This window comes from Cryptomeria japonica, chromosome 11 (genome assembly GCF_030272615.1).
Source record: "Cryptomeria japonica chromosome 11, Sugi_1.0, whole genome shotgun sequence".
In the NCBI taxonomy this organism is placed as follows: domain Eukaryota; kingdom Viridiplantae; phylum Streptophyta; class Pinopsida; order Cupressales; family Cupressaceae; genus Cryptomeria; species Cryptomeria japonica.
The window spans coordinates 693,405,697-693,422,616 of record NC_081415.1 but is presented as its reverse complement, the minus strand read 5'-3'; positions in this window follow the sequence as shown (position 1 = coordinate 693,422,616).

Sequence of the window (16,920 nt, the reverse complement as noted above, 5' to 3'; positions counted from 1 at the left end):
TCTTACCTTGCCTACTAGAAGGATGAAATACCAAAATCAACTTATTATTGTAATTAACTTACTATCTTCACAAGGTTAAATTCTTCGTATTTTTATTACATTTCCCTTCGATCTTAGGTAGGTGTTTACAAAGTTCTATCTTTCAACCACTCACATTAATGTGTCATCCAAATCATATGAATAACACACATCAACTCCCACAATCAAGGTTACACATATTGAATTTTCTAGGAGTCCCACTTTGTTTAGGATTTGTTTTAAAACATGTTTATCCTACTGTATTCTCGTCCATGCATGTTACTTAATAAAATTGACATCACACTTAACCAATACGAATCTACTTATTCTACATCAAGGCACCTCATTGGTTAAAAAACTATTTGCTAAACCGTCCTAGGTGAATAATTTCTTCCAACCTTCTTAGGTGACAAGGCAAAAAAATCAAGTTTAGGTTCTTCAATTCCGCCCTTATATAGGGTAGTTCTCTACCACTAGGGTTTATAATGTTTTTATTAGGCTCCAAGGTTAAAGTTTCATAGGGTGCATTATTCGCAATTCCCATACATTAAGGTACACAACAATCCCAATCTAAGGAAGTGATGGAAATTATTAATACTTATTTTAGATATCATCCACGCAGTCATCTCCATACCCATGCTAAATTTACCAGTTGACAATCATTACTCTCATAATTCATTAGGTCTAGATCACACTATTGCTATAAATTTTTCTCTTTCTGATTGCCCGCAATTAATTTTACTTAGGAGGATATTCCTTCCTTTATCTTAATTTGATAAAATTTATTCTTTGTTAATTCTTTGTGCCTAATTTCACTCCTTGCGGTGTTCTCCCTTGACACACTATCAGTCGTTCAACGAACATGATAGACATTTACACAAATCACATCACTAGGGCTAGTTATATCAACCATCAAAATGACCACTTGACACTTTACAAAAATACAGGTTACTTCTACCAAGTCCAATAAAAAGAAGAAAAATGCCGGCAATTGAAGAAAAAAAATAAAAATATTAAAACTAGAAACATGGCAAGTGCCATAGTTCATACAAAAGAAACATAAATTTAGTGGTCCTCTCTTCATAAAAAAAATAAAAATAAAAAGAAAGTTCTAGCCCCAGTGTCACAATATACTTTTCAAAGAAAAAAATAAAAAAAAATAATGTTGAATCAAACTTGAAACAAGATGACCATTCTAGCCATGCTATAGGGAGTAACTGCATCACATCACCCAAGATCACACATCTTGAGTATGTTAGGAAGTGATTATTAGACTCTTGAGATTTTAGATTCTTTATAATCCTTTATTGATTTATGAAATAAATTATGATACACAAGGGATCGCATTCATTTTTATAACTCATGTTCCATTTTAACCTTCATGTGCTTACTATTTCAAGCAACACTTTCTGATATAATCCACTATCTATTTAGGGTTATTAACATCCTTAATTATATCTAACAGGTGATTGCACTAACTCTACCATTCTCCATCCATTCCTCTTTGACTTCCATTAATTATCTTAATATGCTAAGCCCTGACTCAATGTTATGTGGTAGCTTCAAGCATCGGCACTTTCATGTCTTACATGCACGGTTAATAGTTTGGTACAAAATTGACACTTGTTCACTTAGAATCTCTTAGGATATGAATAATGTAATCTTATAATTTTACTAGGGACATTATTTGTTTTCTTAGCACCTTATGCTAGCTCCTTATACTTTTACCTCTAACATTCTCTTGCCTTCATTAGGTAGGAGCTTGTTGCCAAATTACTAATACTTATGGTTAAGAGCCATTTGGGGTGGAATTATTGTCAAGTAAGGTTGATAATGATTGACAACAATTTCTACCCACACATTTCATGACGTATTTCAACAACTGGGAGAGTGGACTTATTCTCTCCTACTTCACTTATGCAATAAAAAAAAAATCAAGGGGGTGTGCACTCGAAAAGTGGCTAACACCCATCCTTTTAATTAAAAATTTAGTAAAAAGGAAGTTATCTCGTTCCTTATTACTTATTTATATTTACTTACTAGCCTGTTTCCGACATATCACATCCTTCGATCTCTTTGATCTAAATAAACCATCTTTACCGTCCTAATATCCAGTTCCCCTATTATGGTATATCACAAGGATGTCCAACAATTACCAATGTCTTAAGACTCCTATAATTTCCAAGTTCTTAGCTAACCACATAATTTGGCTCCTTATCAATGTTTTCATAAATCATTTTATACTGCCAACTAATTCTCATTAAAACTTTAATATTATATTCTTGTTATACAATCCTTCCTTAAGCCATTTCCATCCGCATGTTGCTTCATCCATACTTAATGTTTTCGCATACTTTCACACTTGAGTGCCATAATTTGCAAAACTTCTTCGATTGTGCTTAGTAGTTAAATTGTGATACATGCTGTCTTGTACCTAGCGGCTAACCATGATTGGGTTGCACTTTTCTTCTTAGTTTTCTGAACAAATATTAGTTACTTATTCCTAGATTATATGATCTTAATTCCTTTACACCCCTTGTACTTCAATGGGGATTTTTGTATGATTCCTAAATCAACTCTACTCTCTCTTCCATTATTTACTTTTTTCAAGATTATCTTACTTTCTTGTTTTCCCAATTATATAACCATGGATGAATTTAGGGTTTATTGTAAATACGTGTTCTTTACCCAAAAAGTTCATGCCTCCTTTTTCCTTATTTAACTTACCTATAGTATTACTAGGGTTTTCTGATCAAGGGAATTTCCATTCATCATTTTAGTTCTTATCTTCAGGGTTATCCAACTCTAGCTCCACTATATTGCTACAAACATTGTCCAACAAATGCTCTTAATAAGAACTCTAGTATGACCACAATCTTAAGGTACCTAGTCATTAGGATAGGTTAATGCTTCTATCTGAGATTCACAAGAGTTCCTTTTAATTCTTCCTCATTTATGTCTCAAATGATGACCTTGATCTTTTTAACCATCATAATTTCACATAGCTTAAAACTTAACTTGAACTGTCTCAATTTTATTTATCTTGTTTATGGTGCCTTCATCTATGGTCTAATTTATCTCGCTTGATTTGCCATGTCAAGAACATATCTCGATGGATGACATTCCTTTAGTTACCATCAGAGGTATTTTATTGAAAGATTAACTCCTCATACTTAATTTGATTAGGGCAGTTATTGCATTTTAGGTTCCAATTGAATGGTAACCTCGTAGGTACAAAAGGTCTAATTTTCGTTAATAGACACTGAAATTGCTTCATATGAATAAATAGTTGAATATTTCACAGCCTTTGGGGTTCTATTTAAGCCATAAATATTATGACTAATAATTTCAAATTTCAGGGCTTTTAGTGACCCTTGGAACCCCTTGAATTGATATTTGCTGATATGTTGCTCTATTTATGTTTTACTTTGTTATATCACAAGTTTCCACCTAGGTGTTATACTTCAAGCCATAGTTTGGTTTCAACTAAGTTATGAATGTAGCCCATGTTCACTAGTGTATGAACCTAGGGCTCTGATACCAAAACGTCATGCCCAAACTTTTGGGCAAAAACACAACCAATTTTTTTTTTTTTTAAAGCACTTAATTACATGCAATCATTGCTTAATTAATTGTGACAACTTAACTTATTGTTCCAAAATGAATCCTTAATCAACATTATAATGAAAAAGGGTTTCTAAGGAGAACGATGAATTAAAGTTTAAATAGAACCCTAAAGTTTCGATAAAACTCCTAGACGTTAACATCAAAATATTACCTGCATAACAATTATGATAACTCTAATAATCAAGAGATCAAATTAACTTTATAAGGGTATTAATTAATTCACTCAAGAGCCCCCTCTTTATTTCAGTCACGCTTCTTAGTACTTAATTAGAACCATTTCTACTAAATAGACATTAATATATATACTTGGTTCGATATCAATTATTTAATAATCATCAAGCCCCCATCGTCTTGTTAATAATTCTTAAAGGGTGCAAATTCTAACCAACTCTCCAAACAAATTATCGAGGTACAATTTGTTTCCAATAATCATTTATTGCTTTAAGGAACTAATTAAATTTATTCCTAGCTCTTAGATTATAGATGTCTGTCTTTAATTAAAGTACGATTAATTTTAACTGACAGAAGGGATGATTAATTTCATAATGATATTCGTCCTGTAAGTTTTAATCTCACAAACCCATATTTAGAATAAACTCCAAAGTAGTAATAAAATCTAAAAACATCCTTTTGTTTCATACCCTTCTATTTAACAAATAAACACCTAATAAAATATCAGATCTACCATTTATCCTTAAACAACATTATCATTAAATGTCTAAGGTAAGATAAACATTAATTTATAATAGACTATATAAAAAAAAGGCCTATATATATATAATTAAATTATTTATATTTTTCCTTAACAAATGTTGGTACAATATACCCAATTCACTCATATAATTTTATCTTGCTCTAAATCTATATATATATATATATTATATATATATATGTATATAAATATAAATATCCATATACATATATATACGTATATATATACATAAATACATATATATATAAACTTTAAATATATTTCACATTATATAAAACAACCATAGATACCCTAATTTTATTAATATAAAAATAGAGCACTCTTTTACACATTATATAAAACAACCATGGATACCCTAATTTTATTTATATAAAAAATAGAGTACTCTTTATTTCATTCTTTTTTTTTATTTGTCTATATTACCCTAGCCTTAATCGGCTAGGGTTTTATATTTTTATTGTAGCTTGATTTGTGCAGGGCTACGAGCAGCGGCCATGGCATTTAGGCGGTGGTGAGGGTTGCAATGGCGGCGGCGCGTGTGGAGGTGCCGTTCACTGTGGGTTTCCACAGTGGCAGCAACCACTGTGACCACCCACAGTGGCGGCCTTCGGGCCGCCCACTGTGGACGCCACAGTGGTGCCATCCACAGTGGCGGTTGTAGGCCGCGCCGTCCATTGTGCGGACCACAGTGGTTCGGCGTTCCCGTCGGCCACTGTGCTTCGCACAGTGGGTTCAGCCCGAGCCTGAGCCCCCTAGTTTGTTTTTTTTTTCTTTTTTTTTGTATATATATATATATATATTTTAAATGCTTCGAATCATTAAAATGCATTTTGTATATATATATATATATATAAGTTTATTTTATTTTTTTTTGAAAAGAAAGAAAAATGAATTCGTTTAAACTAGAATAAATGAATGTAATTTTCATTTATATATATATATATATTAAATACCTATATTTTAACTTCGTATTAAACTTAGAGCATTCTTGAAAACCTATGCAGCTATTCTATATATTTTAAAACCATTTTAACAGATAAATCAAAGGCTTCAGATTTAAATAACGGTATAAATATCTCTTAAATTTGAATGCCAAGCAGCTAAAATTAAATAGGATAGTTTGTAGATTTCTCGGATTTGCTTTCCACAAGTAATTAAAATTGACAGTAGTATATAAACTTAAAATGCTACTATTTAGATCTAGAAATTATTTATTTCCAATTAATCTGATTAACTGTAGATTTTATTTCCTCATGCAAACAAATGACAAAATTTAAATGAACTCTAACAATAGCTTTACCCAATTAGAAATCGTTAAAAATGAAACTATAGAGATGGTTATTTTAACTTTAGGCTTTATTTTCTGAAAATAAAAATAAAATCACAGATAACATAAAATCACAGAATTAAATAAAATGACTTTTAGATTTCCTAGAATTGATCTAAATGCTTTTATTTTCAGCCTCCTACATGCACGCAAATCAAATTCATTTCTTTTCTAATATTTTATTTTATATGCATAAAAGAAAGAAATAAATCTCTTTCTCATCAAAATATCCTAAAACACAACAATTTTATCTTTCAGAAATTTAGAAAACTAAACCAAAGATACTTCTTTCTTTTCCGCAGGATTGCATGAATAAAAATTACATAACTTTAAAACATATTCCCAAGTTTTTATTGTCACTTTACAATTAGGTCTCTCCTTTCAAATAAGTGAGGACTTTCAGAGAACATTAATTATATTTACAACATTTTTTTGCAACATTTAACTCCAGCCATCTCTACATGTCCTGATATTTTCTTCTAACAACTTGCAAATAAAACAAAGAGATGACCATGGAGTGCTCACCTCCCAGCCTAGGCTAACTAGTAGCTACCCTCAAGCTCGGAGAACCAAGCCCTAGATAGGATTACACACATGCAAACACAAAAGACAAGGGAACACACAAGCTCAATCACAATCCCAACCCAGGCTACACTGGACCACACATTTGTGATGTCTTTTCAAGGGCGGTAGTGGACCAAGTACCCTAAGGAGACTGCAAGTATGGTAAGACATATAGCCACCTCATGGAAAACCAAATACATCAAGTATAACAACCTCACATTCCTTATTTTCCTCCTTATGACCCCCCATGCATAAACAAGCCATGCAGCAAGGGTCACATAGAATCCCTTGTGATCGCTCTCATAATGAGAGTCTCTCACTCGAGGGCTATCACTTCTACCACCCACAAGATCCTCCTCTCTCCTAAGAGTAAGAGGTCTTGATGACTCCCCAAAAACACATACAATGTATAAACACAAAATACCAAATAAATTTCCAAGAGAACATGCACGGAAACTAGTCTCTTACACAAACATTACTTTCAAAAACACATGCAATAAGAAAGATACAACCAACCTTAATCTGCCCAAAGGTATGCTAGTTTTGTTGAGGATGAGTAGCACAATTCCACGGTTCTTCCCTTTCTACCCTTAGCAAAATTCTCAATCCAAAAATCTAGCTTATTCTTTCCAAAATTCTTTTGTCTCCAAAAATGGAGAGTGGGTGATTACCCCCAAAATCTCTCTTTCTTGCTTAAGAAGACACTAGTGTGAGTTCCCTCAAGTTTCTAAAACTGAAAAGGAAAGTAAAGTAAAATGGGAAAAGGGAACTTTCATTCAAAAAGAGGTTAACCACTTAGCTCAAGCCTTCTAATTTCAATTTTCGCACAACTTAGAAAACCTACTTTTTAGGGTGTCTAAATGGTCACATGGGAGTAGAAACTTGCCTAAAATTACCCCTAACCCTTAGGTATACCTTATGGGCTTTAGGAAACCCTATTAAACTACCCCTAGGTGTCCATTTAACCCTTTCTTAACCCCTCTGAAGTTTATTTTCGGGTCAAACCTATGTTGACCATCCCAAAGATTCTTTACCCAAGGCATTTATGGGATCAAATTACATTAATTGAAAAAGATATAGTTAAACAATTCCCACCAAGAGACAATTTGAAAATTCAAACATAAATCCACACGTGTCAAGTGACACAAAGAAAATACTTTTACAAAATTATACATGAAATCGTGTCTCTTGTGGGATTTACATAAATCAATTAAATAACAATTTACACACATGCATCATTTACTATTATGAATAAAATACAACACAAACGGGGTGTTGTCTCTCCAAATAGACAAAGCCTGGTTTTACGAACATACATAGGTCTAGGTTTGGTTCTCCGTAATATTTCGATGGTCACATGAATATCTTTTCCTGCACCACTCAAATACACATTAGTAATTTCCAATAAACTCATATAATATTAAACATCGGAATTAGAATACACATCAAACACTTCGCATACAATTTACATTTGAACAATTCAATATATCTCATATCCAATTAAATCCACAGAAGCAATTATCACAATTCTCATAATTTTGGTCTACACATAAAACATACATCTTAATTCTATCATCATAATAAAGTCCTGCAAATCCAATAATGACACATCATCTCCAATTTATCCTATTCTAGAATCATATAGAGTTCTTTATCATAAAGCATATAAATGAAGCATCAAGATTCATCAATGTTATCGAATCACGAAATCATATATATTCTACATCCAGACATAGCTGACATACGTTAAATCTAGATTTTCCAATCAATGGATCTTTTAGGATTTCAAATTCATAACATATCAAAATGTACACCACAAGGTGCAATAACTCTATAACTTGGTTCAATTACCTTTCTCACCAATCTATCTATCTAACACAGTCCATTCTATTGAATTATAAAGCATTTATTAATAGGTCAAACATGGTCAACTAAGTTAATCAAAGCTTGGTTTGGGGATGGCCTTACACATACACTCCACAATAGAATGGAGTTGTAGAATGCAAGAATAGAACTCTCAAAGAAATGGCTAGCTGAATGATACATGCACGTTCTCTTGATCCCGCCTTTTGGGCAAAGGCTATCAGTTGTGCCACGCACATCCATAATCGGGTTCTTCACAAATCTTTGCAAGGTATTACTCCTTTTGAGGCTTGGGCTAGTAGGAAAGCAATTTTTAGACATTTCAGAGTCTTTGGGTGTCTAGCATGGGCTCGCATACCTCCGTAGAAATGCAAAGCATTGGAATCTCAGAGATGGATATCCTGAGGGTGTTAAGGCATATAGATTGATGGATCCTAAAACACATGAGGTGTTCGTTGAGAGGAGTGTTCACTTTGAGGAAAGCTCTCCTAGCTTAGCCTCTCTACCTCCTCCACCTTCCTCCATTGTGGATAGTGATGCCAGTGATTTAGATGATGAGACTCTTTCAACTCTGACTCTCAGGGTTACACCTCCACAGGGTCCACTTGCAGTTGAGGAGCCTCATTCTCCACCTCCACCTAGACCTCATTGGGCTTGACAGACACTTGAGTCTGCAGGTCCTCTTGTTGGGGATCCTTCAGATACACAGAGGACTCGATCATAACATCAGGTTCTTCCACCTGCATTCATTTCTACCGCTTCTGATCCATAGACATTTCAGGAAGCATCAAGGGCTCCTGAGTGGGATGAAGCTATGGAGGAAGAGTATAGTTCCTTGATGAGGAAAAACACATGGGATTTAGTCCTTCTCCCTAAGGGGACAAAGATGGTTCGATGTAAGTGGATCTATTAGACCAAGTTTGCAGCAGATGGTAGTGTGGATAAGTATAAGGCTCATGTTGTTGCCAAAGGTTTCTCACAGGTAGTAGGTGTTGACTATACTGAGACCTGTGCACCCGTAGCCAAGATGAACTCCATTCGCCTGACACTTTCTATTGCTGCAGCTCATGGTTGGGCTGTACATCAGATGGATGTGAAGAGTGCTTTTCTTCATGGTGATCTTGATGAGGAGATTTATATGGAGCAGCGACTAAGAAAATCTCTCTATGGCCTTAAGCAGGCCCCCAGGGCTTGGTACGCCAAGATGGATTCCTTTCTTCTCTCAGCAAGGTTCACCAGGTGTCATTCCAATCCGAATGTCAACATTTTGTGACAGGATGACTCTCACTTGAGACTTGTGCTCTATGTTGATGATTTGATCATTACAAGGAGCACCACATCCATCATTAGCAGGGTCAAATCTTCTTTGCATGACAGATTTGCTATGACTAACTTGGGTCTTTTGCACTACTTTCTCGGGATAGACATTTCATAGTCACCTTCTGGGATTACACTATCGCAACCCAAGTATTCTCTTGATCTACTTGCATGCTTTCATATGGCTGATTGTAAGCCTGCACCAACTCCCTTTCTTTCAAGAGTCAAGCTTGAGGCTCAGTGCTCTTCTCCACTAGTTGATGCCACATTGTATCGTCAACTTGTGGGTAGTCTCATCTACTTGACTCATACACACCCTGATATTTCATTTGCAGTTGGCATGGTTTCACACTTCATGCAAGAACCACATGAGCTTCATTGGAAAGCCGCCAAACACATCCTTCATTACATCTAGGGTACACATCACTATGGGATTCACTATGTAGCAGGCACAGGACTTCGCTTGGTTGGTTACATGGACTCTGATTGGGCTAGCGATCTTGATAATCGTAAGTCTACTTCAGGTTACAGTTTTCACCTTGGTTCAGGCTCCATTTGTTGGTAGAGAAAGAGGCAACATGCTATTGCTCTTTCTTCAACTGAGGCTGAGTATCGAGGAGCTATTAACATAGCGACTGAGACCATTTGGCTTCGGCAGATTCTCACAGAGTTTGGGTTCACCACTCCACTACCGACAGTTCTACATTGTGACAATCAGAGTGCTATTGCAATCTTGAAGAACCCGGTCCAACATCAACAAACCAAACACATAGAGATCCATATGCACTACATCCGAGAGATGATTCAGGAGTAGGTCATTGATTTGCATTATTGTCCTACAACAAAGCAGGTTGCAAACATATTCACCAAACCTTTCACCGAGAGTAATTTCTAGCAGTTGTGAGCTCTCTTGGGGGTGTGGGATGTGTAATTAGGGGGGATCAGCTGACTTCTCCTTCCTCTCTTATGGGGGGGACTTTTTCCTCTTTGAGGTTTTGTCCTTCTTCTTTGAGAGTCTTTTGTACATTCATCTCTCTTTTGGGGGGGGATTTTTTCCCATTTAGTTTTCTCCCTTTCTCCGTTCATGAGAGATTGCATTGCATAGTTTTTCTTGCATTTGCATATTCTACATGGGTTCCTATCATGGCCTAGTAGTCGGGACCCATCTTGCATTGTTGACTTGAGTCTTCATTCCCCTAAGTTGCTCTTAAGGAGGGGTGTTGGTGTAAATAAATATTCATTATGGATATTATTATACTTTACTTAAGTTAACTTAGGATAATGCATCTCTTTGTATTTTGGATTTGAGACACTTAGGGAAGTGTACACATAGGGATAGAGTTTGTAGGAGAAATTTCACCTTTTGTGGTCTTATTTTGTTGTTACACTCCACATTCGGTGGGTCATCCACCTCTTGTGGAATATTATATTATTTCTCCTACCTACCCCTAGTATTTCTTACCTACCCTTGTTTCTCATTGAGCCACATGTCATGATTGTGTGCTCGTACATCTATATGGCCTTGCCTATATAAGCAGGCCTATATTCATTGTATTGGTTAATCCAGTTGATCATTTGCATATTGATGAGAATACAATTTGTTCTTGTCATTCTTTTGTCTCTATTTTATACTTTTCATTGTTCCCTTGATCTTGGCAAAATATCACAAGAATCAATGCTTAGATATGAAGGGGATGGGATTTGAATAGGATCCTTTGAAATAGGTTTGATGGCCATTATGGATATCCCTTGGATAACTTTATCCTTATGTGTATTGTTTGGTGAGGATTCTATGGAAGGTTCTTGGAATTTTTTAAGAGGTGTAGGAATAGATGCCTTTAGAGAGTCAATTTTCTTATGGAGGGATGCGCCATTGCTAGACATAGGTGCATGATTTTGATCTTCCTCAACAAAATCCTTTAGGGATATCTTTAAGAGTTTCATAAAAGAGCCACCTTTATTTGGAGATGCATTTTAATCCTTGTGAGGTTTTGATGTAGTTGGCTTTTGATTTTGGACTTGTTTGATTTCTCTGATATGTTGACCTGTTATGTCTTCTTCTTGTATTTTTCTTTGGTATTCCATGTTTCTATGACCTTTAGCTATTTCTAATGTTTCTATTTATGTTTCTTTGATCTTTCATCTCTGCGCTCTAGTTAAAACGACCATACACTGTTGGAATCCAAGAACACTGAGAGGGGGGGTGAATCAATGTTTTGTCGGTAATATAAGATTTTACATTATTATAACATGCACATATTAACTGGTAAATGAAGAAACATATAACATGAAGTAAATAAACCAGCCACATGAATGAACACCATAACACACTGAATTTTATATGTGGAAAACCTCAAAGAGGAAAAACCACGGTGAGATTTATGACCCACAATATCAATTCACTGGCCATATGAAAGGTATTACATAGCATGGGGGCTTGCACATGCAAGAAGAAACACTGCTCAACACAAAAGAGTCTCACTGACTACAAGCCTCTGCTAAGATAAAACAGTAATGGTGAACTCACAAAATGCATCTGTAATGCCAAAAAGAGTTCCGGTTAAAGCTCTATTTTGTACCAGTTCACAAACCCTAAACCCTTTTACCGGTATCTCCTTTCCTCCAAGAATGCTCTAAAAACCATCTACAGATCATTGCATGATATAAATTTCAAATACAAATGACCTGCATACATATCCTTCGCATCACACTATTCTACTTCCTTGTCATATATCAAAATGACCTAACAAATTGACTTATATACCATCTACAAACAATATGCCTTATGTCGGCTTACAATACATTACAAAAGATATTCAATGTCGACCCTATACAATAATTACAAAATAATTTTACAAATAAAACCTTTTGGATCCCAAACTAATTTCGGCTTCATTGAAGTGCTGGATGCCAATGTCAGTGATGACACTGATTACTCCAATGTCGGTATCTGTCGGTGTATGCCTCCAATGCCGGTATCTACCGATATATGCCTTCTATAGAATCTTGTTGCCATCAATGACAACATATGAATCCAATGAGTATTAATTGCCAACATACACGTGTGTTGAATTTTTTGCAAGGTTTAAATCTTCTATATGGTGTCGCAATAAGTGATCAATTGTTGAGGTAAATAGTATAGATGGATAGACATGAAATGATCTTTTCAAGTATTTGCTTGTTTGCAAGTTTTTTGATCTTAGTTTTGGAGTGTAAATTTTTTTTTTTTTATATGAGCAAGTTCAATAGGAATGATATATCCTATGATAGAGAATGAGGTTGATCAGATCAAGCATTGTAGTTTCGTGATAAAGGATGATAGATCCTAATGAGAAACTATGTTTGAATGATTAGTTTATCAAAGACAATGTGATGTTGCACTTTAAGATGTTAGCTATTGAACTTGTTGGGGGTGAATACTTGAGAACCTTAGTGTGTCTAGCTTTGAATCTATTTTGACAGAAGATAACCTCACTGAGTGACCCAAGAAGATGCCCTAGTCTCTATGTTTGACTGTCTAAGAAATGGGTTAATTTTTGTTTTCCGATTTCGATGCAGTTTACCAAAAAAGCTGACAAAATGACCAAAAACGCTGCTATACTCGCTAGAAAAGCTGCTATATTGACCATAAATGCTGACAAATTGACTATAAACGGTGCTATACTGACCAAAAATGCTAAAAAATTGACCAAAAATGATGCTATACTGACCAAAAATGCTAAGGAACAGACCATAAACGCTAATAAACTAACCAAAAACACTGAGGAATGGACCATGAATGCTACTATACTAATAAAAAATGCTATTCTATAATGCAGTGACTCTAAAGTTCAAAATAGTGATGTTTAGACTCAGGAAATTGAGTGTTTGAACTTAGGAGATTGTTGTTTTGACCCAACTTTGTGATTTTCAGACTCAGAGAACTGATGTTTAGACCTAGCAAGTGAAAACTAGGATATCTAGTGTTGAAACATGAGCAATTTGACATTCAACCCAAAAGAGTTGTTGGTTAGACCAAGGGAGCTACCATTTAGACCAAGAGAGCTATTGTTCAGACTAAGATTTCTATTGTTTATACTAAGAGAGTTGTTGTTTAGACCAAGAGAGTTGTTGTTTAGACCATAAACTCTATTGTTTAAACAAAGAGAGCTCTTGTTTAGACCAAAAGAGCTATTGTTTAGACTAGAAGAGTTGTTAGTTAGATAAGAATATTTTCTATTTAGACCAAGAACTCTAAAGTTTAAACTAGTGATGTTAGAACTTAGACAATGGTTATTTTGACCCCAAGAGTTAATGTGTAGACTGAGAAAATTGATGTTTATACCTAGCAAGCTCAACCTTGGATAGTTAATGTTGAAATATGAGAAAGCTAACATTCATACAAAGAGAGTTGATGTTTGGACCATGAGAGCTACTATTTGGACCATGAGAGCTATTGTTTGGATCGAAAGAGCTACAGTTTGGAATGAGAGAGCTATTGTTTGAACTGAGAAAGCTATTGTTTGGACTGAAAGAGCTACAGTTTGGATCAAGAGAGCTACTATTTAGACCGAGAGAGCTACTATTTGGACTGAAAGAGCTACAGTTTGGACTATGAGCGCTACTGTTTAGACCGAGAGAGCTATTGTTTGGACTGAAAGTGTGACTGTTTAGACTGGAAGAGCTACTGTTTGGACCAAAAGAGCTATTGTTTAGATCGAAAGTGTGACTGTTTGGATTGTAAGAGCTACTATTTGGACTGAAAGTGCGACTGTTTGGACTGAAAGAGCTACTGTTTGGACCAAAAGAGCTACTAATTGGATCGAAAATGCGATTTTTTGGACCGTAAGAGCTACTGTTTGGACTGAAAGAGATAATCTATTGTGAAACTTGTACATTTGACAATTTGAAGTTTGAGTTTGCAATTTTTGTTGTATTTCAATGGATGATATCTTGACTTGACTTACAAACACAGAATTCAGATTATATTTTTATCCCAAAGGACACATAAAGTGTATGTTCAAGAAGCTTTAAAGAAAGCCCAAGTTTTCATGGGTTTTGAACAATTGAAAATACATCATTCAGTCTATCCTAAGGAGATTGGCTTCATTATTAGTTCTTAGCCCACACTTGGTACCCTATCAGCTCACACAGCCTTGTCACCCCCTAAAGGGCACCTGTGTTTTTGCCTTTGCGAGAGCTAATGGAGTCCCATTATGAGCCTAGCAAGAAAGTCTCAAAAGGGGAGTTCACAAATATGCTCAAGAGGGACATATGGTGAGTGTCTTAAGGAGAGATTCTTCCCCCTCCATGCACTAAGAATTTAATAATGTTAGGAGGTAAACCGGGTAGCTTCTAATTTTAATTGGAACTAGTAAGGGATCCATTCGACATGTCAAGATATAAACTCAATTAAGAGGTCTCCCAGCCTTAAAAACCAAGGTTTGATATACCCGAAGGTACAGAGGAGAGCTATTGTTGAGCACTATTGTTGACTTGATTTTCATCAAATCACATTTATTTTATAGTGGGTTAGAGTACTTGGCGTTAGCCGTTCCCACCTGGGTCATTCTCCTCTCACCGGCCTTAATAGCTTTGGCCTTATATGCTCCTTGGGAGGGTAGGCCCGCTAAAGATATGCACTATTGAAAGAAAAAGATGAGTTTAGCTTTGTGATCACCTAAGAAAGGTGAGAGCATACTCTCCTATCATCAAAACACATGACATGTTTGTTCATTTCCATTGTAATTAGTCTATGTGCCTAATTTATCAAAAATAAGTGCAACATCCTGTGGCTGCAAACAAAGTTAGTAGTTTATATTGAATTCTTGGATGGTGAAATGGTTTGACTCCGATCTTTCAGAGCAAAATAAGTACCTGTAAAACCAACAAACTGCAACTTAGGTTCGAGAAAATGATAGTCTAGAAGCAGAAATAAGAAATGCAAAATACAACATTAGAAAAATCAATGAGAAATTGAAAACGCCATCAAATTGACTAGTAATGCCATCATATGTGCCAAGAACGCTGCCAAATTGACCCAAAATGCTATTTTGAACACTAGAAACACTGGAAAATTGACCACAAGTGTTGCAGAATTGACCAGAAGCGCTGCAAAATAGACCAGAAGCGCTGCAAAATAGACCAGAAGCACTGCAAAATTGACCAAAAGCACTGTAAAACAAACTAGAAGTGCTGAAAAACAAAACCAAAAGCACTGCAAGACAGACTAGAAGAGCTGCAAGACAAACCAGAAATGCTAAAGTACAGACTGAAAGAGTTAAATTACAAAAAAACATAAAAACAAAGTTGAGAAATCTCCCAAAAACACCATTTGAGGTACCAAAATGCTACAAAAGAGGCCAAGAACATGAATCTAGAACCCGAGAGAGCTAATTTGTGCGCCGAAAGAGCTAATCAACCTATCAATGAGATTTCCTACAAGAAAACTTGTTAAAGATCAAAGGGCCTAGGCCCCACGGTGGGCGCTAGTTAATGTGATGCTAAAAATGTGGTAAATAGAAAGGCATACACATATAATGAGACAATAAAACATAATGAAAATCTTAATTGAAAACTAAATTAAAGATGCAAACCATAAGCCTTCCTTGGAATGTCCCATTTTCCTCTATTCTTGAAGATCTTGAAGGTGTTGGATTGATTGGCTCTCAACGGAGCAATGACCTCCAAAGTGGCAACTCAAGAGTTGAGTAGCTACTTGATCATGGTTGATTATGCAAATGATATGAAATGCATGATCTAAGAAACTAGATTAACATGCTATGACTAATCCAAAATGCTAATTACTAGATGATTGAAATGAAAATGCCTATAGTAATAATGCTAAAACTATGAATGCAAGGGATCCTCATTGCTCCAAAATGAGGGGTATTTATAGGAATTCCAAGGCCAAAGCTGAGGTGGCAAGAATCGATGGTCCAAATTTGATCTGAAGATATCAAGGGCCAAGATTGAGGAAGTTGGAGAAGTGGTTGGAAGGAGGGACACTTTTCATCTGTGGTGACAAGTGTCAAGGATCCTTGCTCATGATAGGGCAAGTGTCCAAGGGAGGAGACATGTGGCAAAATTTCCATGTGTCTCAAGGGGAGAATATCCACACCATAGGAGGTTAGGATGTGCAAGATATGATAGGGTTAGTTAAACCCAAGGTTAGGTGGAATGAGTTAGGTTAGGTGGTTAAAAGTTAGGAGCCATGTGCTCATTTGAATTTATAAATTCAAATAATTGGAAAATGGTAATTAATCTCAACAAACTTGAGTTTGTTAATTTTAATTAGGGATTAGAAGAATTGATTTATTTGTGGGGGGAATGATTAATTAATTTAGATTAATTAATCAAAGAGGATATGAAATGAACTATATAAATAAATCATGTAAATTTATTTACCAGTAGATGAATAAGGGAATTAATCAAATTTGCTTGTGAATTTGATTAATTGGAAAGGGGGATTAATTAAATAACTACACATTTAATTAATTATCTTCATACCATT